This window comes from Globicephala melas, chromosome 17, assembly GCF_963455315.2.
Source record: "Globicephala melas chromosome 17, mGloMel1.2, whole genome shotgun sequence".
In the NCBI taxonomy this organism is placed as follows: Eukaryota; Metazoa; Chordata; class Mammalia; order Artiodactyla; family Delphinidae; genus Globicephala; species Globicephala melas.
In genome coordinates, this window is record NC_083330.1 from 1,150,101 (window position 1) to 1,174,321 (window position 24,221).

The window sequence follows — 24,221 nt, forward strand, 5'->3', positions numbered from 1 at the left end:
ATTATCTCAAAGGGTGCTTTTATTTAGGTGTCTGAACTAGGGAAATCCCAAGCAACAGTGGTGTTATAGAACTCTCAAACTTAAGAGTATTTATACGAAGAAATTCTGTTTAAACAAGACTTGTTGGGGAAGTGCTGATAAGGAGGGTGAAAGTGAGAAACTGAAGAGGGTGGTTTTTTTATTTTTAAGGAATTAAGAAAATCAGAATAAGAAGCACCAGGATGGAGAGTATTGCATAAGACTGAAGATAATAGAAATTTATTGCATCCGAGAAGATGTTTTAACAAAAAAAAGTATATAAATTGTATTCTGTTCAAGGCTTTAGAGAGTGTAATTAGATGATTTGGGGAAGGTTGTAAATATTCTCTATGATCAAGGTATAATCTACTAAGTCAGTGAATTTAGGTTAAGTCCAATTTGTGACAGTTTGGGGGCTGCCTTCTGATTTTAGTGACCATATAATGAAAAATGCATGTACCAATATAGTAGTAAGTAGGAGAAAATGGTCTTAGGAGAAGTGAGGGAAGGTTTTATGCAGTGGGTAATTATGACACTATAAGGAATGGACATGTGTATTAATTACACAGGTTGCTTTGAATCACTGAGTGCTAGGATTTTCTGATTAAAGGAGATACTCTATCTTTCCCACTCCTGTGGTTATAATCTACGTGAATTAACTATGTGTTTGTGAACCCACACCTACTAGCTTTTCTTCTTGACGTCTTACTTCTTGGAAGCGAACGTGAACTGGAAAAGAAAGGTCATAATAATAATCACTGCAAAACAGCAATGGCTAATTTCAGTGATGCTTCTGGTTATGGATACTGCTGTGTCATATGCATTTTGTAACAACTTTTCTCCTCACAACAGCCCCATGAGTTAATGCTATTATTACCTCACTTTTACAGATGAGGAGACTCAAGCGTAGAGAGGTTAAAACTTGTCCAGAGATGCCGGTTAATAGAAGCACTGATGTCCCCTCTGCTAGAAATGACACATTCAGTCTCAGCTGGGGCACCAATGTTCCTGGCCAACTTCTGCAATCACAGTCCGGAGTAGCTGCCTGTCACATGCTATTCAAGTTCTCCGCATAGCACCGCCAGTGATACAATTTTCTTTTCACCTGTTTATTTATGTTTGTGGGTATCCTGTGTCCTCTTTATTCATTGTTATGGAAGATGAGACATCTCATTTTTCATGTCCTTCAGTATCCACAGCACCCGTTACAATGCTGGGGTGTAAGAGGTGCTCAATACTCAAGAAATATTTGTTTAAGGAATGTCCAGTTTGTGAACTGGTCTAAGCTATAAAAGCTGCACCTCACTGCCATGAGCATCAACCTTAGTGGTCACCATTGTAAGGAAAGCAAAGTCCACCCAAAGGAGCTGAGGAAAGTAGACGGGGGTTCAGAAGGACCTTTCCTGTCCAGGTGTCCCCCATGCTGTGAATAACTCACTGTCGAACCACACTGGTACAGATACCTCTCCTGTGGGATCAGGAGATGGGGAGACATACGTACAAAGCCAGAATCATATGAAGGGTTTAGAACAAGATATATTTTTTGAATGAGCAATTGTAATCTTTTCACTACATTTGAAAACAAGATATGGATCACCAGAGAGGCAGTAGCATCACGACTAGGAGGGTCCAGGTCAGGCAGTCTAGCCAGCATCAGAGTTTCCTGAGGGTGTGACCTTGGCCGGGTCCCCTCATCCCCTAATTACACCTTGTGAGTTAGCAGATGCTCTTCTCAGGCTGCCCTTACCTGCTACACTGTGAGTTTTTCACAACCTGCAGCAGACATTTCAGGAAAGGTTAGGGTTGAGACATAGCTCGGTAAATGACACTGAGCTAAGAAGACTAAGCATCCCTCAGCCACTTGTCCACGGGGTGAGACAGGGATTCTGGTGCCGAGAGCCCAGTTAGCTGAGTGGCTGACAGGGTCTTGGTGCTCCAGCCGGGTGTCAGGCCAGAGCCACTGAGGTGGGAAAGCCGAGTTCAGGACATTGGACCACCAGAGACATCCAGGCTCCATGTAATATCAAACAGTGAGAGTTCTCCCAGAGATCTCCATCTCAATGCTAAGACCCAGCTCCAATCAATGGCCGGCAAGCTACGGTGCAGGACACCCTATGCCAAACAACTAGCAAGACAGGAACACAACACCACCCATTAGCAGAGAGCCTGCCTAAAATCATAATAAGTTCATAGACGTCCCAAACACACCACTGGACGTGGTCCTGCCCACCAGAAAGACAAGATTCAGCCTCATCCACCAGAACACAGGCACTAGTCCCCTCCACCAAGAAGCCTACACAACCCACTGAACCAACCTTACCCACTGGGGGCAGACACCAAAAACAAAGGGAGCTGCAAACCTGCAGCCTGTGAAAAGGAGACCCCAAACACAGTAAGTTAAACAAAATGAGAAGACAGAGAAACACACAGCAAATGAAGGAGTAATGTAAAAACCCACAAGACCAAACAAAAGAAGAGGAAATAGGCAGTCTACCTGAAAAAGAATTCAGAGTAACGATAGTAAAGATGATCCAAAATCTTGGAAATAGAATGGAGAAAATACAAAAAGAGTTTAACAAGGGCCTAGAAGAACTAAAGAGCAAACAAACAATGGTGAACAACACAATAAATGAAATTAAAAATTCTCTAGAAGGAATCAATAGCAGAATAACTGAGGCAGAAGAATGGTTAAGTGACCTGGAAGATAAAATAGAGGAAATAACTACCGCAGAGAAGAATAAAGGAAAAAGAATGAAAAGAATTGGGGACAGCCTCAGAGACCTCCGGGACCATATTAAATGCACCAACATTCAAATTATAGGGGTCCCAGAAGAAGAACAGAAAAAGAAAGGGAGTGAGAAAATATTTGAAGAAATTATAGTTGAAAACTTCCTTAATATGGGAAAAGCAAGAGTCAATCAAGTCCAGGAAGCACAGAGTCCCATACAGGATAAATCCAAGGAGAAACACACCAAGACACATATTAATCAAACTATCAAAAATTAAATACAAAGAAAAAATATTAATAGCAGCAAGGGAAAAGCAACAAATAACATACAAGGAGACCCCCATAAGGTTAACAGCTGATTTTTCAGCAGAAACTCTGCAAGCCAGAAGGGAAAGGCAGGACATATTTAAAGTGATAAAAGGGAAAAACCTAGAACCAAGATTACTCTACCTGGCAAGGATCTCATTCAGATTCGTTGGAGAAATTAAAACCTTTACAGATAAGCAAAAACTAAGAGAATTCAGCACCACCAAACCAGCTTTACAACAAATGCTAAAGGAACTTCTCTAAGCAGGAGACACAAGTAAAGGAAAAGACTTACAATAACAAACCCAAAACAATTAAGAATATGATAATAGGAAGATACATATCAATAACTACCTTAAATGTAAATAGATTAAATGCTCCAACCAAAGGGCATAGACTGGCTGGATGGATACAAAAAAAGATCCATATATATGCTGTTTACAAGAGACCCACTTCAGACCTAGGGACACTTACAGACTGAAAGTGAGGGGATGGAAAAAGACATTCCATGCAAATGGAAATTGAAAGAAAGCTGGCATAGCAATACTCATATCAGACAAAATAGACTTAAATAAAGAATGTTACAAGAGACAAGGAAGGACACTACATAATGATCAAGGGATCAATCTAAGAAGAAGATATAACAATTGTAAATATTTATGCACCCAACATAGGAGCACCTCAATACATAAGGCAAATGCTAACAACCATAAAAGGGGATATCAACAGTAACACATTCATAGTAGGGGACTTTAACACCCCACTTTCACCGATGGACTGATCATCCAAAATGAGAATAAATAAACACAGCTTTAAATGATACATTAAACAAGATGGGCTTAACTGATATTTATAGGATATTCCATCCAAAAACAGCAGAATGCACTTTCTTCTCAAGTGCTCATGGAACATTCTCCAGGATAGATCACATCTTGGGTCACAAATCAAGCCTTGGTAAATTTAAGAAAATTGAAATCATATCAAGTATCTTTTCTGACCACAACGCTGTGAGACTAGATATCAATTACAGGAAAAAATCTGTAAAAAAAACAAACACATGGAGGCTAAACAATACACTACTAAATAACTAAGAGATCACTGAAGAAATCAAAGAGGAAATCAAAAAATACCTAGAAACAAATAACAATGAAAACACGATGACCCAAAATCTATGGGATGAGGCAAAAGCAGTTGTAAGAGGGAAATTTATAGCAATACAATCCTACCTCCAGAAACAAGAAACATCTCAAATAAACAACCTAAACGTACACCTAAAGCAATTGGAGAAAGAAGAACAAAAAACACCAAAGTTAGCAGAAGAAAGTAATCATGAAGATCAGGTCAGAAATAAATGAAAAAGAAATGAAGGAAATGATAGCAAAGATCAATAAAAGCTGGTTCTTTGAGAAGATAAACAAAATTGATAAACCATTAGCCAGACTCATCAAGAAAAAAAGGGAGAAGACTCAAATCAATAGAATTAGAAATGAAAAAGTAGAGGTAACAACTGACACTGCAGAAATACAAAGGATCATGAGAGATTACTACAAGCCACTATATGCCAATTAAATGGACAACCTCGAAGAAATAGACAAATTCTTAGAAAAGCACAACCTTCTGTGGCTGAACCAGGAAGAAATAGAAAATATGAACAGACCAATCACAAGCACTGAAATTGAGCCTGTGATTAAAAATCTTCCAACAAACAAAAGCTCAGGACCAGATGGCTTCACAGGAGAATTCTATCAAACATTTAGAGAAGAGCTAACACTTATCCCTCTCAAACTCTTCCAAATTATAGCAGAGGGAAGAACACTCCCAAACTCATTCTACGAGGCCACCATCACGCTGATACCAAAATCAGACAAAGACGTCACAAAGAAAGAAAACTACAGGCCAGTATCACTGATGAACATAGATGCAAAAATCCTCAACAAAATACTAGCGAACAGAATCCAACAGCACATTAAAGTGATCATACACCATGATCAACTGGGGTTTATCCCAGCAATGCAAGGATTCTTCAATATATGCAAATCAATCAACATGATACACCATATTAACAAATTGAAGGAGAAAAACCATATGATCATCTCAATAGATGCAGAAAAAGATTTCAACAAAATTCAATACCCATTTTTGATAAAAACCCTCCAGAAAGTAGGCATAGAGGGAACTTTCCTCAACATAATAAAGGCCATATATGACAAACCCACAGCCAACATCATCCTCAATGGTGAAAAACTGAAAGCATTTCCACTAAGATCAGGAACAAGACAAGGTTGCCCACTCTCACAACTATTATTCAACATAGTTTTGGAAGTTTTAGCCATAGCAATCAGAGAAGAAAAAGAAATATAAGGAATCCAAATTGGAAAAGAAGAAGTAAAATTGTCACTGTTTGCAGATGACATGATACTATACATAGAGAATCCTAAAGATGCTACTGGAAAACTACTAGAGCTAATCAATGAACTTGGTAAAGTTGCAGGATACAAAATTAATGCACACAAATCTCTTGCATTCCTATACACTAATGATGAAAAATCTGAAAGAGAAATTAAGGAAAGACTCCCATTTACCATTGCAACAAAAAGAATAAAATACCTAGGAATAAACCTACCTAAGGAGAAAAAAGACCTGTATACGGAAAACTATAAGACACTGATGAAAGAAATTAAAGATGATACAAACAGATGGAGAGATATACCATGTTCTTGGACTGGAAGAATTAACATTGTGAAAATGACAATACTACCAAAAGCAATCTACAGATTCAATGCAATCCCTATCAAACTACCAATGGCATTTTTCACAGAACAAGAACAAATAATTTCACAATTTGTATGGAAACACAAAAGGCACTGAATAGCCAATGCAATCTTGAGAAAGAAAAATGGAGCTGGAGGAATCAGGCTTCCTGACTTCAGACTATACTACAAAGCTACAGTAACCAAGACAGTATGGTACTGGCACAAAAATAGAAATATAGATCAATGGAACAGGATAGAAAGCCCAGAGATAAACCCACACACATATGGTCACCTTATCTTTGATAAAGGGGGCAGGAATACACAGTGGAGAAAGGACAGTCTCTTCAGTAAGTGGTGCTGGGAAAACTGGACAGCTACAGGTAAAAGAATGAAATTAGAACACTCCTTAACACCATACAAAAAAATAAACTCAAAATGGATTAAAGACCTAAATGTTAGGCCAGACAGTATAAAACTCTTAGAGGAAAACATAGGCAGAACAGTCTATGACATAAATCACAGCAAGATCCTTTACGACCCACCTCCTAGAGAAATGGAAATAAAACCAAAAATAAACAAATGAGATCTAATGAAACTTAAAAGCTTTTGCACAGCAAAGGAAACCATCAACAAGATGAAAAGACAGCCCTCAGAATGGGAGAAAATATTTGCAGACGAAGCAACTGACAAAGGATTCATCTCCAAAATATACAAGCAGCTCATGCAGCTCAATATCAAGAAAACAAACAACCCAATCCACAAATGGGCAGAAGACCTAAATAGACATTTCTCCAAAGAAGATATACAGACTGCCAGCAAACACATGAAGAATGCTCAACATCACTAATCATTAGAGAAATGCAAATCAAAACTACAATGAGGAATCACCTCACACCAGTCAGAATGGCCATCATCAAAAATCTACAAACAATAAATGCTGTAATGGGTGCGGAGAAAAGGGAAGCCTCTTGCACTGTTGGTGGGAATGTAAATTGATACAGCCACTATTTCACTCAAAGAGCATCCCAAATGAGAAAAAATGAGAAAAGAGATGCTTTCACCTCTTCCCATCACGCTGCCAGAGGGAAAGTGATGTCTCCTGAAACTGCAAATGGAAAATCACATACCCTGTCAGGTTCGGTTAGGTATTGGGCACTCAAAAATCTTCTCAAAATATTTATCTTAGAGCATTTCCTATTGATTTATTTCTCAGAAAAATCTCATGTGTAGTAAAATAAAAAAACTTTGTCTCTTGTTATAAATAAAAGTTCTCTCTTATTTAGCACCTTTATGTCTTCCATTTTGCTGCTATTTCTCTAGGTCTTTTATGTCTTAGTCCTCTATGTTTTCTATGTAATATCCCTGAACTCGGTAATTGAATGTATTCATATATGTTTTAGCATGACCTTATAGTCAAGGTTGTGCTGTCTGCTGGTATAGCATGAAAAGAAAGCTTATCGCTGACACTAAGGACCTACAGAATAAAGTTCAGGCTTCACACGTTGTCTCTGGACATTCACACACCATAGTGGGAATTTAAAATGATGTGTCATCCTTGGAAAGCAGCCTGGCGATTTCTCCAATGATTAAACATACAGTTACTATATGACCCAGAAACTCCACTCCCAGGTACACAGGCAAGAAGCGGAAACACACGTTCTCACGCTTCCACGTCCCGTCAGCGCCTGTCTCTGGGGGATCTTTTCCTAAGTTTCCTGGAAACTCTTCCCTCCTTCCAGTCTGTGTCTCTTTGTTGGACTCTGCCTGGCATCAGGCTGCCTCCACGCTGACCTTAGCTTCGTCCTGCAGCCTTTATTTTTTGTGATTCTTAGAGAGGTCTCTCGTTTAGACCTCTGACAATAGCCAAAGGTGGCAAGCGGGACAAATCCCCTTATTATCTAAGTGACCTTGAGAACCGTGTTTAACTCTACAGGCTTCAGCTTCCTGGGCTTTAATAAAATTGTGGGCGCTTCAAACGCTAGAGTACAGTTGAGGAATGGAATTCTGCACAGTAATTTTCTGGATATTTGCCATATTTACACCGATGCACTGCTCCCAGCATCTCTGAGATTGAAATATAGACTTTAGTGCATTTGTTTTAAAAGAAGAAATAATTTTACAAGTCTGCCCTATATCAAATATGGAAGTGATCTATTTCCATTTATTTCCTTTATAATTTATGGAAGCAGCCTTTCCTGAATTCACTATCAACCCCAAATACTAGAAGTAACGTGGGAAAGCTTCCCAGCTTCCTTCCTTCTTTCTCCGCAATCCTGTGACCCAAAATGTTAGCCAGTGTAGAGATTACATTTCAAATAAACTGTTAATATGCAGAAGTTGCAAATGCTCACCTGTGGTCCGGTGAGAAAGCCTGGGTAATAAAGTAATAATGTGTGAGCCTCTGGTGACCCCAGATAAGGTAACCTGTTTGTTAGAAAGAGGGAGGCAGGGACACAGGTGCTGATGTCCACCTTTCCCCTCCGCCTGTGGAAGGGGCCACCCAATGTGCATCTCTCCCTGTGGAGCACCAGCTGGGAAATAAACGTGTAATTGATCTTTTCCTTTGAAACAGCGTATTTGCCCAAGTCCCCAAGGCAGTGTGTGCATAAATCCACCGTCAGAACCACTTCTGACTTGACTCATTTGCTAATGAAAACTAAGTCACCCAGTGAAGGTCTGGGATGCTTACAGACTCCTGTTACTCATGAATGTTGATTCTGCCCATTTTTCAAAGTTGTATTTAACCGCAAGCGGGTCCCTTGGTGGTTTCGCCTGCGTGAAGCAATTTATCTGCGACCTTTCTGTGCTCGGGGAGCAGCGTCAACCCTCTCTTGCTTATTTAGTCCCAAATGGGATTTATGCAAATCCCTCATCTGTGTACAAATCTAATGGTTTTAGGGTGTCAGTACTTCTAAGCCTTTTGTGTTCATTATACTGGTTGCTGAAAAAATAAATGCCTAACCAAGCATGCTTTTCTTCAAGATTGATTTTTTTTCCTTAAGTAACCATGAAGTGTATCGTACTGCAATACAGCCTCTTCTTAAGTGCATTATTGAAGTGCTATTTTCCTGAATCGCCTGAGAAGCACCTTGCTTTCAAACCCCCCAGGCAGTGAATATGAGACCAAATCATTCCTTCAGGACAATGGTCTTCTCTGCTCGAGACCTGGCTGAGAAAGGGGAGCCCCGAGGCCATCGGTGGACGGGGGACCATGTCACACCCAGTGCTCCAGTGGACGTAATGGCGTGATTGCGTGGGAACATCTCCAGTGGTCTCAGGCGGGTTATAACACGCAGAGACCAGCTCAGAAAGGCTCAGAGGGGCCTCGAGCTTCTCAGAGCTGTGCATCTCTGTTTTCTTTTGCATGTTTCTAGGATATGCATTATATCGCACAATTAAAAGTTTGGACAAAAGAATCAATGTGTTCTAGTCACAATCGTGTGGTTGAATCCACCTTCTCCCTCCCGTTTCTCCTCCTTTTCTCCTTTTTTACCTTCAATTTTTCCTCCTGGTCTTTCCTGCCTTCTCTCTTCCCTTTGCTTCCTCCCTCCCTCGTTTCCTCCTTCTCCTTTTCCTTCCTGTCTCTAATTTCCCACCTGGTCCATCTGACACGTGTTTACACCACAGTACAGGCATCGTAGTAAGAGGTGGGGAAACAAAGCCAAGCAAGGTACCGACTGTCCGATCTTGCCTCTCCGTCCACGGCAGCATCTCTCGGAAGCATCCCCGGAAGCGTCTATGGAGGCACGCCTCTCCTGAGGCACCTAGAGAATTTCCTCTGTGGGCTGCTCTGCTGTGAAACCAAACAGGGGCCAACAGGGGAGGCGGGTCTCAAGTGCCCGGCCCCTGGATCTTCATGGTTCTCATGAGCAAGCTCAGATCTCTGAGAAGCCTGCACTGAGGATGGACGGTGCCCCAGGGTTTCATAAACTTATTTGACCTTGAAGCTTTTTTTTATCCTAAACAATTCTTAGAAGCATTCCAAGGAAATGGTTTTTTTTGTTTTTGTTTTTGTTTTTCGGTACGTGGGCCTCTCCCTGTCGTGGCCTCTCCCGTTGCGGAGCACAGGCTCCGGACGCGCAGGCTCAGTGGCCATGGCTCACGGGCCCAGCCGCTCCGCGGCATGTGGGATCCTCCCGGACCGGGGCACGAACCCGCGTCCCTGCATCGGCAGGCGGACTCCCAACCACTGCGCCACCAGGGAAGCCCCAAGGACATGATTTTGATGGAATATTTTTGGAAAGTTTCATTGTGACTCTGTCTCCTAAGAACAATAGAACGAAGAGGCATCCGTCCTGGTTCTCAGCACGTCATCCAAGAGAGGGAACACTTTCCAACACAAGGCAGTGTGTCCTGAATTCTCCAAAGTTTGAAATTTGTTTTTCAAATTGAGCTGAAATTCTGCTTCTTAAAATGACTATTCATCTCATGCTTCAACTTTTGTTTACACCTCCTAAATATATATAGTCTCTTTTCCACATGGAAATTATTCATGCATATAAAAGCTATTATGTCATCATTTCACTGAATGAAATCTCCTCTTGGCAAAACCTTCCTGATTTCTTCATCTGTGCTACATATGGCTTGGTTTAAACTTTCCTCACCACATTTCCACTTTCCTGTTATGAAAACATTCTTTTTAAGAATATGTATATTCCCCAGCTGTAATTATTTTCACCCAATCTATCAATTCAATGAAAGAAATATTTATTGAGTGTCCTCTAGATGACGAGCATTTTGCTACATTTGTGGACACTGCCACTGTGATGTCCACATACACGAGCGTGGGTGACGGACAAGGACCCTTGTTTTCAGCCCGGAGCGTGTGGTGTAGACGATCTCTCTGCCTTCTCATCCACCTCATGTCTTCTCCAAGGTGTTTGTCAGCTGAGGATGTTCAAACACAGACACTCTCTATATTTTTCTGCAGCGCAAGCTCCCAGTGAAAACGAGGTCTCGACAGTTGGATGTGCTCTGTGGGATCTGAGAGGTGAGGACGAAGAGAAGACCGTGCTTCGCCTCCCTGGCAGATGTGGGAAGGGTCACAGGTCTCACTGCTGAGCATCACGGGCGAAGGGGCCACACTCAGATTTCCGCTGCTGGTGGCCAGTTTCACCAGCACCGGAGGAACTTGTGTTTGCAGCCGGGGAGGCTCCCTGACTCTGCCATCTCGTCCTTGGGGGTCAGTTCGGTCTTTGCTCTGGACGTCGGCTGCCCCAGCTGTGGTCTCCAGAGCCCTAGGCTTCACCACAGTGTCACAGGAAGTAACTCTCCTGATGGGTCAGGCTGGGGAGACTTTCTTGCCCAGCCTGGAGCCTGGTCGTATGTGTCTTCTCAGGAGTTTGCAAGAACAAATGTGATACATTATGTTCTGCTTGAAATACCCAGAATGAATTTCGTTTCTAGCACAAGACTGTGATTTATAAAGTCCTTGCTACCAAACGTGGCTAATAGCCAATTCCTTGAAAGAGGGAAGTCTGAGGTGGTGACCAATAGAGATGGGGGAAGGCAGTGAGGATTTATAGACTATTGAATAATCGGAGTTATTCATCAGGTCATGACACACAGTGAAAAATTTAACTCAGAATATTGCGATGGTTTCTCCAGGATAAATCTGCTACTGAAGATAAGATTTTAAGAGAACAATAAGCTACTGGAATCGAAATAAAATGTAAAAATCTGGACGTAACTCTAAAGTGGTTTTTTGTTTGTTTGTTTGTTTTAAGACATGACCATGAACCCACGCCCATGGTACCCTGGCCGCAGGTTACATCAAGGCTCAACATCACTGACTTCCTGGACCCCAGGATGATCTGGCTGATGCAACTGCTGTTGTGCAAATTGCCAAGAGATGAGACCAATGCTGAGACCCCAGCCTGAAAGTTAAAAATATAATTTATCTCCAAATCAAGAAGCTTTCAAAAAGAAAAGTTCGACTTAATCATTCTACCAGAACAGCTGAGCCTCTTTCCTGCCGAGTGGAATGGTCAGAGGTGCCCATCAATGGGCATCACTACTATTAAACGGAGCCCTTTATGTCCTGAAGAGTGCAGGAGTCCTCCTGCACTGAGACGCATGCTTTCTGGGCACAGATTTGCCTTCCTGGGTGTGTCCACAGAGGTCCCGGAACAGGCGTTCGTCTCCACGGGGTGCCCACATCCTCACCTCTGTCCTGAGGATACGTTACAGAAGGAGTGAGGCTGTGGGTCCAGAGCCATCACGTACAAGGTTTTACGTACGGGGGCCTTGGAGAGAGATGGAGTGGGATATTCAGGACTCAGTCGTTGTACCAGCTGGGAGGTAGTGCCTTCTGAGATGAGGGTTCCATCCCACATGTTTCTCTAAAATATCCTGTGGTTTCTCTTATGGTCAGAGGACCACAGTTCTGGATCAGAAAGCTGGAGGTGACATGGCCACTATTATACTGAATGACCTGCAACCAAACATTTTTCTTCGTATATCTTTGAACTTAGGTTCTATTTGTTTAGAGATTGTAACATCTAAGAACAGAATGCTTCCTTCAGGGAAAACTGTCATGCTTCCATTGAAAAGGAATTCTAATACCTGACCAACAAATAAAAAAGTGCATTCCTCTGTTATCTGAGTGCTGGATTTGTAACATCAAGGAAGATACGATCATAGGTACAGAATGCAGTTATGGGGGAATCCTCTGGGCTTCCCCTGAACGCTGACTCTTTGGTAGTAAAAGGTAATGGGAAATGAGAGCAACCCTGTTAAGGAAAGTCAGACCCCTTAAAAATGAGGGCTTAGGGACTTCCCTGGTGGTCCAGTGGTTAAGACTTCACCTTCCAATGCAGGGGGTGAGGGTTTGGTCCCTGGTCGGGGAACTCAGATCCCATACCTCGTGGTCAAAAAACCAAAACATAAAACAGAAACAATATTGTAACAAATTCAATAAAGACTTTAAAAAATGGTCCACATCAAAAAATCTTTTTAAAAGAATGAGGGCTTAGTAGCCCACTTGTGAAAAAATGATGCTGGCTTACTTCCTGGATGAGGGCAAAGGACACAAGGACTCGAGGGGGGAGAAAGGAAGGGTTAGAAACATCGTGTGGCCATGGGAGGCAAAGAGGCATTAGCCGTTCCTGGGTCTTCTTGGTGTGTCAGGTCCAGATTTACTAATGTCAACTCCTTTCATTCCTTTTCTCTTTTTGCCATTATTCTAGACAAGGTCTGTAGGTAGTGATTCATGTAAAGTTTAGTTCTTAAGTGACAGGACATTAATATGGAGTTAACTAGAAAAGTAATAAACACCACCCAAGAAAGGGCACAGAGACCCTGGTGCTTTGGGGAGGAGGTGATCACGGTTCATTTGTAAACAGGAAACGGGCATTATGTTAGATGAACGATGAAGCTGACGCTACTAATAGGGTTTTTATTGTGATAATATCGGCAAAATATAATATTTATCATTTAAACTGTTTGAAACTGTACGATTCAGTGGCATTAAATGCATTCACAGTGTTCTGTAACCATTACTACTATCTATACCCCAAACTTCAGGATCCACAACGTAACCCTGTGCCCACTAGACAGTAACACCTGCTCCCCCTCCCCCAGCCTCCAGAAACCCTATTCTACTTTCTCTCTCTGCGAACTGACCTCTTCTAGGTGTTCCATTTAAGTGCAATAATACAGCATTGGCCCTTCTGTCTCTAGCTTGTTTCCCTTAGCGTGATATTTTCAAGGTCTGCACATGTAGACTATGTCACAATGTCTTTCCTTTCCACGGATGTATATTATTCCCTTGTACGTATTCACCCCATGTTGTTTATCCATTTCAGAAACCACTGGTGTTTTTCACTTTCTTATAAATTGGGAGAGATAATGGAGGTTGATGATCAGAGTTGCTTGCTTTCTAATTTTACATTTTGAAGCCCACAGTTTGTGCCCAAAGGGCTTGGTGTAAAACCTGCATGTCCTGAGCTGCTGTAGTCACTGTGGGGATGTAAGAAAGTGGAGTGGTTGGGTAGAGCCTAGGAATTCCTCTTGGCTGTTACCTGATGCAGGCTCTGTTCTCTCCAGCCTGTTTCTTCTCTGAGGGCTTTTGTGCTGGATTGAGTATAACTTTGAGACTGAGTTTCCCTGACTGTGTGTGTTATACAGAGATTGTATACTTATAGAGAAATTTGGATCATATAATATTCTTTTTGATAGACTGCCTTATATTTCCTTTTTTTATTTGGTTCTCCCAGCAACTCTGTAACATCACTAAGGCAGTTATTCACTAGCATCTCAACTTCACCATGAAGACAGTAAAGTCTGTACAATGAGTGATTCACGCAAGGTCACACAACTCAGTCTGAGGGTCGGACCCAGGCCCTCACCCCTGACTCCCAGCCCGGCGCTTCCTTTATAGTCACACGTCCTCCTGGGAGCTCCTGGGCTAAATGTACTGCTCCCCCCAACCCACCCCACAAAGAGAGAGGCCGGGGCAGGGGGGTGAGGCTCTCAACAGGTTGCGAGCACCAGAGCTTCTCCCCGCTCCTCTCCAAGGGCACAGGGCAGCATCCATCAGGGCACAGGAAGAAAGGAGAGAGCGAAAACGGAAGACGTTAAGTAGAGCCCAAAGTGACGGTGCCTGGAGAGACATGGTTCCCTCCGCTGAGCCTGAGTATACACGTTCCGACAGAGAAAGAAGGTGTTTGTATAAAACACTATCTTTTCAAAGATACGTATTAGCACCTATATGTCCTAAGGTCATTTCAGGCTAGGGACCATCCTTCTGAAATAACACGGTGAAAATTAAAGAAAAAATGTCTCTCAGTGAAAACTAAGAGTAGGTCTATTTCCCAGTTTCCAAGATTTATCCAGTACGAAGGCATAAATACACGCAGGCCTTTCCCCGCACACCTGCGCTTCCATCGGAGCTGTCAGGTAGGCGTCCTCACCGCTCGCTTGTTCCGCACTGTGTGATTCACATGCGCAACTTCTTCCTTCAGGCATCGTCAATATTTGCTCCAATCAATTCAATTCAAAAAGGCCTAGAGAACAAAGAAGACCTTCGTAGACTAATTATTTGTCAACATTTACTATACATGTATGTATACGTATCCTTTACTGTATATGTACCTGTATAGGTATATGTGACATATGTGTTATACGTGATCTATATTATTCCTTTTCTTGTCAGTTTTTAAATTTTATACTTAATTTCACATAGAAAAAATATTTTGATCATGTTCTAACAGTGTTATTTATATGGTCGCCATACAAAATTCTTTTTCGTCACGATTCGTTGCCTTTTCGGTCCTTTCCTGTCGCCTTCGGTTCTTCTCGATCTATTGCTTTGCTTCCCTCTTCGTCGTAAACATTTCAGCAAACGCCTTCATAGTTTTGCTCATATTCTCCGTTCTGCGTTGTAGGCAGAGCTGTTTGTGTGGAGATGCTGGTTTTGGAGGAGAGCACGCCTGATGTGGGAACGACCGGATGACGGGACTGAGGCGCGGGCCTTGCTGGCGTCCACATGCGTGTGCTTTGTGCGGGCAGTGCGTGGACAGGCCCTGGGACTTTCTACAGACGTGTGAGGCATGACCATCCTGAGGGTCGGGAGGCCGGGTGTGCTACCCATTCCACGATGGTGACCGTGATGGTGGTTCTGGTGCTGGCTGACCTTCTAAGCCTAACTTTCTTCTCTCCACCCTCGGTGGGAATATCTAGGTCTTGAGGAGGAACATGAAAGCCGATGTTAATTACATGGACAAAAGGTTCTCAGGCCTTTGTATCAGGGAAGTTCCAGACCTCAGGATTAGCCTGCTTTGTTGAAAAGGCATTTTTAGTCAAAAGAATGCGTGCCAAGTGCATTACCAAAGAGACTTTCTTTGGACAACTTTTATTCCAAATAAGCATGTAAGACAGGAGCCTCACCCGGGTCTGATGGAGGACCTGGGTTCCGGTTAGTCATATGCTTCCTCGGCGCTTTGATGTTCTGCAAACTGCTTCCGCTGTAACAGACAGCATCCTGAAATAGAGGCATAGATCCAGCACATTTTCTATTCTATCTTTGAACTTGTATAAATTAAAGCTGCCAGAATGGCTTTCATTCTTTTTTAATTTAAGCTAGATGTCCTCTAGCTTCAATTTTGTATAGTTCTGTATCAAATTACATTTTCCAGTGAAATTACTATAAAACCCTAAAAATAGAAGCTTATAATAGGAAGCGCCAGTGTAATTCATGAAAAGCCACAGAAGCACAATAATGTGAATCTATTCAGTGGATTAGACACGGCAGCTGAAAGCACACGCGAAGCAAAGGAGTGCGGAGGAACTGCGTTTCTTCTGGAAAAGCGCACACACTGTTCCTGTAACTCTGGCTACAAAAATCCCTTGTAGGGTTTGGCTAAATTACTTGTACTGTTCTTCTGTTCATATGTTTATCATTGTTATCGTGGCTGGGAAAATTGAGGACAAGTGGATGTTGAAAAAAAGGAAGCTACACCTTGTAAAGTTGATAAAAATCATGGTAGGGTTTCAAACAGCTAGACGATAGAACCTAGTCAAAGTTAGGTCTTCTGGTTTGAGTTCATGGTTTCCTTTCCAAATAAGTATTTTTACTTAAATATTTAAAACACCAATGTCTATGACAGACATACACTACTATGTATAAAATAGATAACTAAATGAGAACCTACCACGTAACTCAATGCTCTGTGGTGACCTAAATGGGAAGGAAATCCAAAAAAGAGGGGATGTATGTTTACGTATAGCTGATTCACTTTTCTGAACAGCAGAAACTAACACAACATTGTAAAGCAATTATACTCCAATAAAAATTAATTGTAAAAAATCAGTGTCTGTGGGTTTGAAGGAATAAGCAAGTAATCTGCAGCTACAAGTTTAATGTGAAATATAAACCCACAAAATGTGAATATAGAAAGATATGGGATCAGGAAATTCAAAGGATGGGTGATGTTTTCTGGCATAAGATTCTTCTTCTAATCTGGAAAATGGATGTTTAAAACAGAATGTTTATTTAAATGGATGACGTTTCCTTGTTAAGTGTCACTGGAATTAGTTCCACTCTTGGGGGCCAGAGAAAGGTTAACACAAATAGAGAAGGCTATTGGGTAGGACGTTAACTCTAATTGTAATGGGATCTACTGGCTTGTTGAAATGTTAACTTCACAGTTATTATTTTCCTGAGTCAATCAAACACTTATTTTGCATCTACTGTGTGCTTTTGCCAGACAGTGAAAATGTGGTTGATGTTCCGACCCGGCGTCTACACTATTTTGTTTTTGTTTTTGCGGTACGCGGGCCTTTCACTGTTGTGGCCTCTCCCGTTGCGGAGCACAGGCTCCGGACGCGCAGGCTCAGCAGCCATGGCTCACGGGCGCAGCTGCTCCGCGGCATGTGGGATCCTCCTGGACCGGGGCACGAACCCGCGTCCCCTGCATCGGCAGGCGGGCTCCCAACCACTGAGCCACCAGGGAAGCCCCCCGGTGTCTACACTGTAACGTGTTTAGTGAGACAGACCTTGCTTGTGCTGCTGTTACTGCCCGAGCTTAGTCTGTGGTCCATAAGTGTTCAGTTGAATAAACGGACTTGTGGTTTGGTCAACCTTCCGCTTTATTACGTATTTTCCACCTTTAATTTCTTTTAGGGGCTTAATATTTTCATCCACATTCTTATTCTCTGACATTCTATTTTTTAGAATACCTCCATCCATCCTTCACCCCTTCTCCTTCCTTTTATTAGTTCAAGGTTTATTGAGCTTCAGCGAACCATGTTTAATATGGTGCCCACACAAATAAGACAGCATCTGTCTAAAAGCACACAGTGCCATGAAAAAGTGGACGCTCGAGCATGAGTCCAGATCACATTATTATGGGGACAGAGGTGAGGCGCTGCACCCACCCTGGGGTGAGGGGGTCAGGAACTTCCTCTGTGTGGAGCTGATTACAAACTGAGTTTTAGAAGATGAACAAAAGAGGGTCCATCTGTGAAATCTCCACCTTCGGGGTCATGTCTCAGGGATGCCGTTTGCGGCTTTCTACGTATTAGTTAGTGAATGCTTTTCAGATAATGAGATTCCTTTATGGCATTTGTCTGCCCCTCTTGTATGGTACCTGCCATATGTATATGACGTACATCCGTCATTGCAATACTCATAAATTTCCCTTCAGGACAGCTGGCCATCTTACTATTTTCTGCTGCACCCTGAGGTCCTTTTCAAGGTAACTCTTGAGCTGGCTAGTCTGTGCTTTGTTCACATAGGAAGAGGAAGGGTCTGCACAAAATAATGCAGTTCCGAGCTGTCCAGATTGCTTCCTGCTTCCACAATCTCTTTTGGAGATCTCCAAAATGGAATAGCATTGTTGTTGCACGTTTGATTCTGTTTCAATACTTGCTAAGATACCCCTATAGGGCTTTTGTAAGATCATATAGATTCTTGAATTTACTAAATATCTTTTGGTTTTCATAACCCATCTAATTGCTTTTCCTTTTGAGGATAAACCTTCGGGACACATCTCAAGACAAGATAACCTGTGTGTGATAAAATACTTAATTGGCCCTTCATACATGGAAGGTTATTGAATAGGTTCACTACTTGCAATCCAGATTGAAATTTCTATTATCATTCCAAAAAAGTATATTATCAAGGTCATATAGAAATATCACTGTGTACAACAGAAAGGATGTAACGTTCTCCCTCCATATAGAATGTACTCTATTTTTCCTTTGCAGGTGCTTTCTGATAATGTGCATGTAAATAAAAAGCAAATCACATGTATTAATTACTGTTGCTTCTGTAAATATTTAAATAGGAAGGTCTATACAAAAGACATTTGCTAGCTTAGGTGACTCTGTTTTATTTTTAAACCTGTAGCTTGGATTAACACTGCTGTTTTAAAAGCATATCCATTTTCCTAAAGCTTTTAATGCTAGAGACACATTTCTAAAGCATGTATTGTTTTGCTTTAAATGAACATTTTGAGTTTTATATGTGGGTATTCATGCATATGTAAGTATAATGTACTCATATATGCATGAGTTTAAATAAAAATGAAGATTGCTATTACTGTCTTTTGAAAATCTAAATGTAAATTTCATTGCCTAATGTATGTTCAGAAGTGCATGGGCTGGTTTTTGGTGTTTCCTTGTTTTTCTTTCTCGTAAAACATTGACGGTGGTAATTTACAACCACCAAAACCAGTAATTGGAAGAAATTGAAAGGGCCTCTGAGCTAGCAGACTTCTTAATACTGCTGTTAGAGCAGGAGTTCTCATGGAAGAAGCGCCAGAAAAAAGCCTGAAGTTAGAGTGTAAGTGACATTACTGCGAGATGGAAAACACCATTTACTTGGTCTCAGCAAAGTTAGAAAACGTCCTTCTCAGGGACTCTATGAGGTCTATTCCTGTGCAAATTTCTCATTGAGTTTTCCAGTGGGGAAACAGTGACTTGAAATGAAATCTTATTGAAAGAAATTCAATTCTGTGCATCCCCAGAGGAACTAAATATAAACAGGAACATGATTAATTAGTTAATTTTAGCACCACTGAGATAAAATTCTTGAACAAGCGGTTGTATTAAATTTGAATGGGCTGTTATAACAGGATAACAATCAGGGCTGTTTAAGTCTCTCCCCCTTGGTGACTTTCGGCAGCATTCTGACGGCTACACTCTTCAAGTCCTTGATTGTCTCCTGTATTTGTTATTGAATAAGGATGAAGTGAAACTGAATGAAGAACCAAGAGGTGACTGGACCTTCTTTGGCAGCTGCAAGTCTTAGTAAACTGAATTGCACGCCTACTGTGGGCCCTCCAAAAACATCAGAACTTACCAGCTCCCCGCAGCATGAAAAGTTGGAAAAGCTTGAAAGCATGACCATTTACATTTTGCCATTAATTGAGAAGGAAAACATACAATGATGCCCCCATTACGTGTATTAGTCATTTATTTTAAAAAATTTAATCTAGAAACACAGTCAAAATTTCCCACAGACAACAATTGCTTTCTTTTGTACCTCAGTCTCTGTAGGCAAGTTCATTTGGGGATTCTTCTAGAAGGCAGGGGTGGGGAGGGTTTTCTGTTAGGATGCTAAGAGGGCATGTGCTATGCTGCAGGCACATAGCAGACTCCTCAGGGGAGAAGGTCCTGAGCTGGGTGTGGACTGAGAGAATGACTGGCTCAGAAATGGATGTTTTTCTAATGTACAAGTTCTAACCCTGTCATGAGAGCACCTCCAACTCAAATGGTTACTTAAATGGTGAGATTCTCCCTGGAGTCAACAATTGTTCTGTAACTGGAATCTCTAGTCCACTAATATTTTAACCTAATTATTAACAAGGTGGTGTTGATGTTACATTTTCATGGATGCTGTCGTCCATGGCCCTGAAAATCAGGAACGACAGGGAACATGAAAAGTTATTGGTAGTCAGACATCCTGTTTTAGACATTATTTATCACTCTTGCATCATACTATTGCATTGTGTCTTTCAAATAAATATTATTCTGAGAGGGTATAAATTATTCTGCCTTTACCAACATTTAATGGCCCTGCACTTGGTAAATCACAAACCGAGGGTCAGTGTCCTTTCAAAGTGGGATTACTACGGAAATTAAAGTAGAAACGAAAGCTCCAAGGGCAGTGTTTAATGCGTCAGGTTGTAGAAGTGCTTTTTATTACCACGGTGTCAATCAAAGCCCAGAGAATTTCAATAAATTGGCTGAAATGGCGGAGTTTTAGTGGTGGGGGTATTTTTAGAATTTAGGTCACTGGCTGTATTTCTCTTCTCTTTGCCCGTAATTACTCACTGAGTTACAAGACAATGGAGAGAGGAAGCTAAGCATAGGCTTCTCTCAGGGAAAAGAGGGGAAAAAAGGAAAAAAGAACGTAAACTCGGATTATCTACAGAGCTGGGAACCGACATCCGCACACCTGAGAATAGAATGGGGCCCAGGAGGTGAAAGGTCACAGCGAGTGGCGTGAGGCCTGGTCCTGGAACGGGAACACTTTCCTGAAAAGGAATAAATGTCATTCCATCCATAGTACAGATTTCACAGCATCTCAGGCGCTCACTACGGAGGCTGCAGGCGTCTCTGCTCTGGCGAGACTTGTCTTGGTTAGAATCATGTGGAAGCAGTCGAGCTGGGATTTTCCCAGTTGGGGGCCAGCACACCGTCACCTGCAGCCTCATGGCTCCAGCAGGACACAGAACTTGCCCCCCAAGCCCAGACCTGGACGGACTTGTTCCAGAAACACTAGAATCCACCCAGCTCCAGAGGCTGCTGTTAACCCACATTTTAGGGTTCCTGGGATGTTTGCCAAGGTTTCCAGGTTTGCAGAACGTCTGGACACCTTGCACACGGCCGGGTTCGCTGGAGGAGTCCAGAGCGTAAAACTTGTCCCCTGGATGCAGAACTTAGGAGATCAGGGTGAGCTTTCAGTATCTTTCCATTAACAATGTATCCTAAAGCCAGATTATGGTGTGTGAGTTCCTGTAGGAATTTAACCAAAGATGGGTTACAAATTGCCTCCTAGAGAGAACCAACTTATATAAATTAAATGCATGTAAAGAAGCGGGGAGCCTGGAAGCAGCCGGGAAAGCCTGCGGATGACATTCTTGGAGGTTAACCTGATAAATTCCTGCCCAACGCCTGCCTTAGCGCTCTAGAGCATCCTACACAACTGCCCACTTTTTAAAAGGGGTTACTACACCCATCCTTATGAGAGAGAAGAAAAAGTAAAATAATCAAACTCATTTCATGACATTAGCAGTGCATTGCATTTTTGCAGTTGACTATACTGCAAATGTACACCAATGTGGGTGAAAATCCAACATCTTCTACTAATTTCCTTGTTTTGAGTTTAGCCAGGAGATAAAATGTTTCAGAGGGTATTTGCTAAAATACTCTTAAAGGGAAAGATGTATTTCTAACCCAATTTTTTAACTTTAAAAATTCCTCAGTTTATTAAGAAGAGATTTATTGTATCAATATAGCATTATAGCCTGGGTGTTCCCATTAATTGGCCCATTGATGAAAGTGATTTTATTGAAGAAAAGGTTTTCCTTTGACTACGAACGTGCTCTTTCCTATTTTATGACTAATCCATTCTCTAGTTAATTTAATTAAAAGGCCTATAAAATAGCTTTATCGAAGTCCAAGTGTTGAACTGTATGTCAATTAAGAAGGAACTCAGTGAATTCACATAATGCATTTCTTTACAATCTAAAATGATCGTTTGAGGTGCTTCAAACTCCATCAACAGCATTCAATCAGAAATCAGTGCGGAACAAACTGACTAAACATCTTCGACAAACTCTGGACTGGGTATCACGTTATCTTATGAGGGGCCACTGTCCTAACACACCCCGTACAAACACCCAAACCAGCAATTTGACAACAGCTACAAAATCAAATAACAAAATGGTCAGTGAGAGGGGAATCGGTAGGATCCGTGTGGCAGGGAGCCTGAAAGGTTGAATTTTAAGTACATTTTTAGAATAAAGTGTTTTCTTTTAAAAGTTAGCAAAGTTGTTCCTAGGGCAACAAAACAGTTGCTGTTATTGACAAAGGCCACGTTTCTCCAAGACTCTGGCTCTAAATGTTTGCGGAAAGTGGTGAGAACGTTCTCACAGGAGCTGAGACCCCCTCGAGTGAGAAGCGGAATCAAGGCTTTGACTGATTCCAGCTGCCGAGTCCAGCCGTGTTTGAAGGAATCCATGGCTTCGTGCAGCCTGACCGAGGTCACCGGGCACCGGAGTGACACTTCACCTTAAAGAGAAACTCACTGCAATTGTTTTCTTCTCTTTTTGCTCCCGGGGTGTTCTGTGTCGCTGCCCTAGGAGCCCCTGACGGATGTCAGGGAGGAAGCAGCTCTGTCTGTGTGTTGGGGGGTGTTTATGAGAGAGAAAGAGCTGAATCCTAACGGAGCAGCGTTATGATAAATCAGGTCGGTTCTGCCCGATAGCATCTAGAACTGTGAGGGGTCCCACGGGGATTTTCCAGGGCTCATTTGCCCCAAACCCGCCTCCAGTGTTTCTGGGCAAACACTGAGGCAGGAGGTCCCGGAGGCTTAGGGCCAGGCCCGATGGGGCACTTTTTAGCCTCCAGGGTGGGCGGGGCTGGCCTGAGTTCTGGCTCCAAGGACAAGGTACAGGGCACCTGCACTAGCCCTGGCTTGAGTGGTTTTCTAACGTATATATTTTTAATTATTGAAGTTTCTCTTTTACTTTATTCTCTGTTTTTTTATTGAAGAATAGTTGATTTACAAGATTGTGTTAGTTTCGGGTGTATAGCACAGTGATTGAGTTATACATATACATATACTATGTGTTTAAATATTCTGCTTCAGATCCTCTTCCCTTATAGGTTATTACAAATATTGAGTATATTTCCCTGAGCTGTACAGTAAGTCCTTGTTGGTCATCTATCGATATTTTGTGTATAGTAGTGTGCGTATGTCTAATATTTTTATAATGTCACAGACAGGCTCTGGGAAAGGAGAAATAAGTCAGAATATTAAATGAAATGCAGCCCTATTATTCACCCCAAGCTGGCGAGACGCCCCATATTTGTCACATACATGAACCAATGTATAGTAGCCCCAGGGAATTAAAGTGAAGTTGCTTAGAGTAATGGCCTAGGATGGAATTAACTTGAAAGTCAACCAAACAGAAGAATGTTTCTGAGAGTAGTTGTTCTCCACACGAAGAGCAGGGAGTGAGCAAGGGCTCGGGGTCTGTAGGGCATCCATCAGCAGGGGTGTGCCTCCGGGGCCTGGGCCTGGGGCCAGGGGTTCTGCAGTGCATACGGAATACATTTAAGGGCACGTAGGTGGGCGCTGGGATCGGGAGGGCTGGACCAGTCATCCACCCGTAGTGATGTAGAATTGCAGTGAGGAGAGCGCGCTTCGGCAGAGAGCTGTGCTCCCCTTCAGTCTGCGGTGCCGGATAGTCACTATTTTTATGCTTCTATTGGCAACAGATTGTAGTCAAAACGAGGGCAGCTGCCGAGCCGGGATGAGCTGAAAGCCGGCAGCCGCCACCACGGAGCTCTGTCGTGGACACAGGTGATTTCACAGGACAGCACATGGGACAAGGGTCGTCTCTGACTGTCCAGGGGGAAGGCAAACAGAGACGCGCGCCGAGGGCCTGGGCGAGCAGGTGGAAATGAGACGCCACCCCGAGCGGCGGTTTCCTCTCCAGGCGCTGCCCCTGCCTGGCCCCGCCTCCCAGATAAAAGCGCATCCGCATCCCCATAGAAACGCCCGACTCACGGCCCGTCTGGAATCTGCCCTGCAGTCATCGGACGCCAAGTCCAGCCTCCGTAACAAGCCCTCCTAACACCCCTTCCTTCCCCAGGCGGCCCGGTGCCTCGGGATGTGAACTCTCCTTGCAACGACTACCTACGGAGAGAACTCTCGTCCCGCAGCTGCGTCCCCCAGCCGT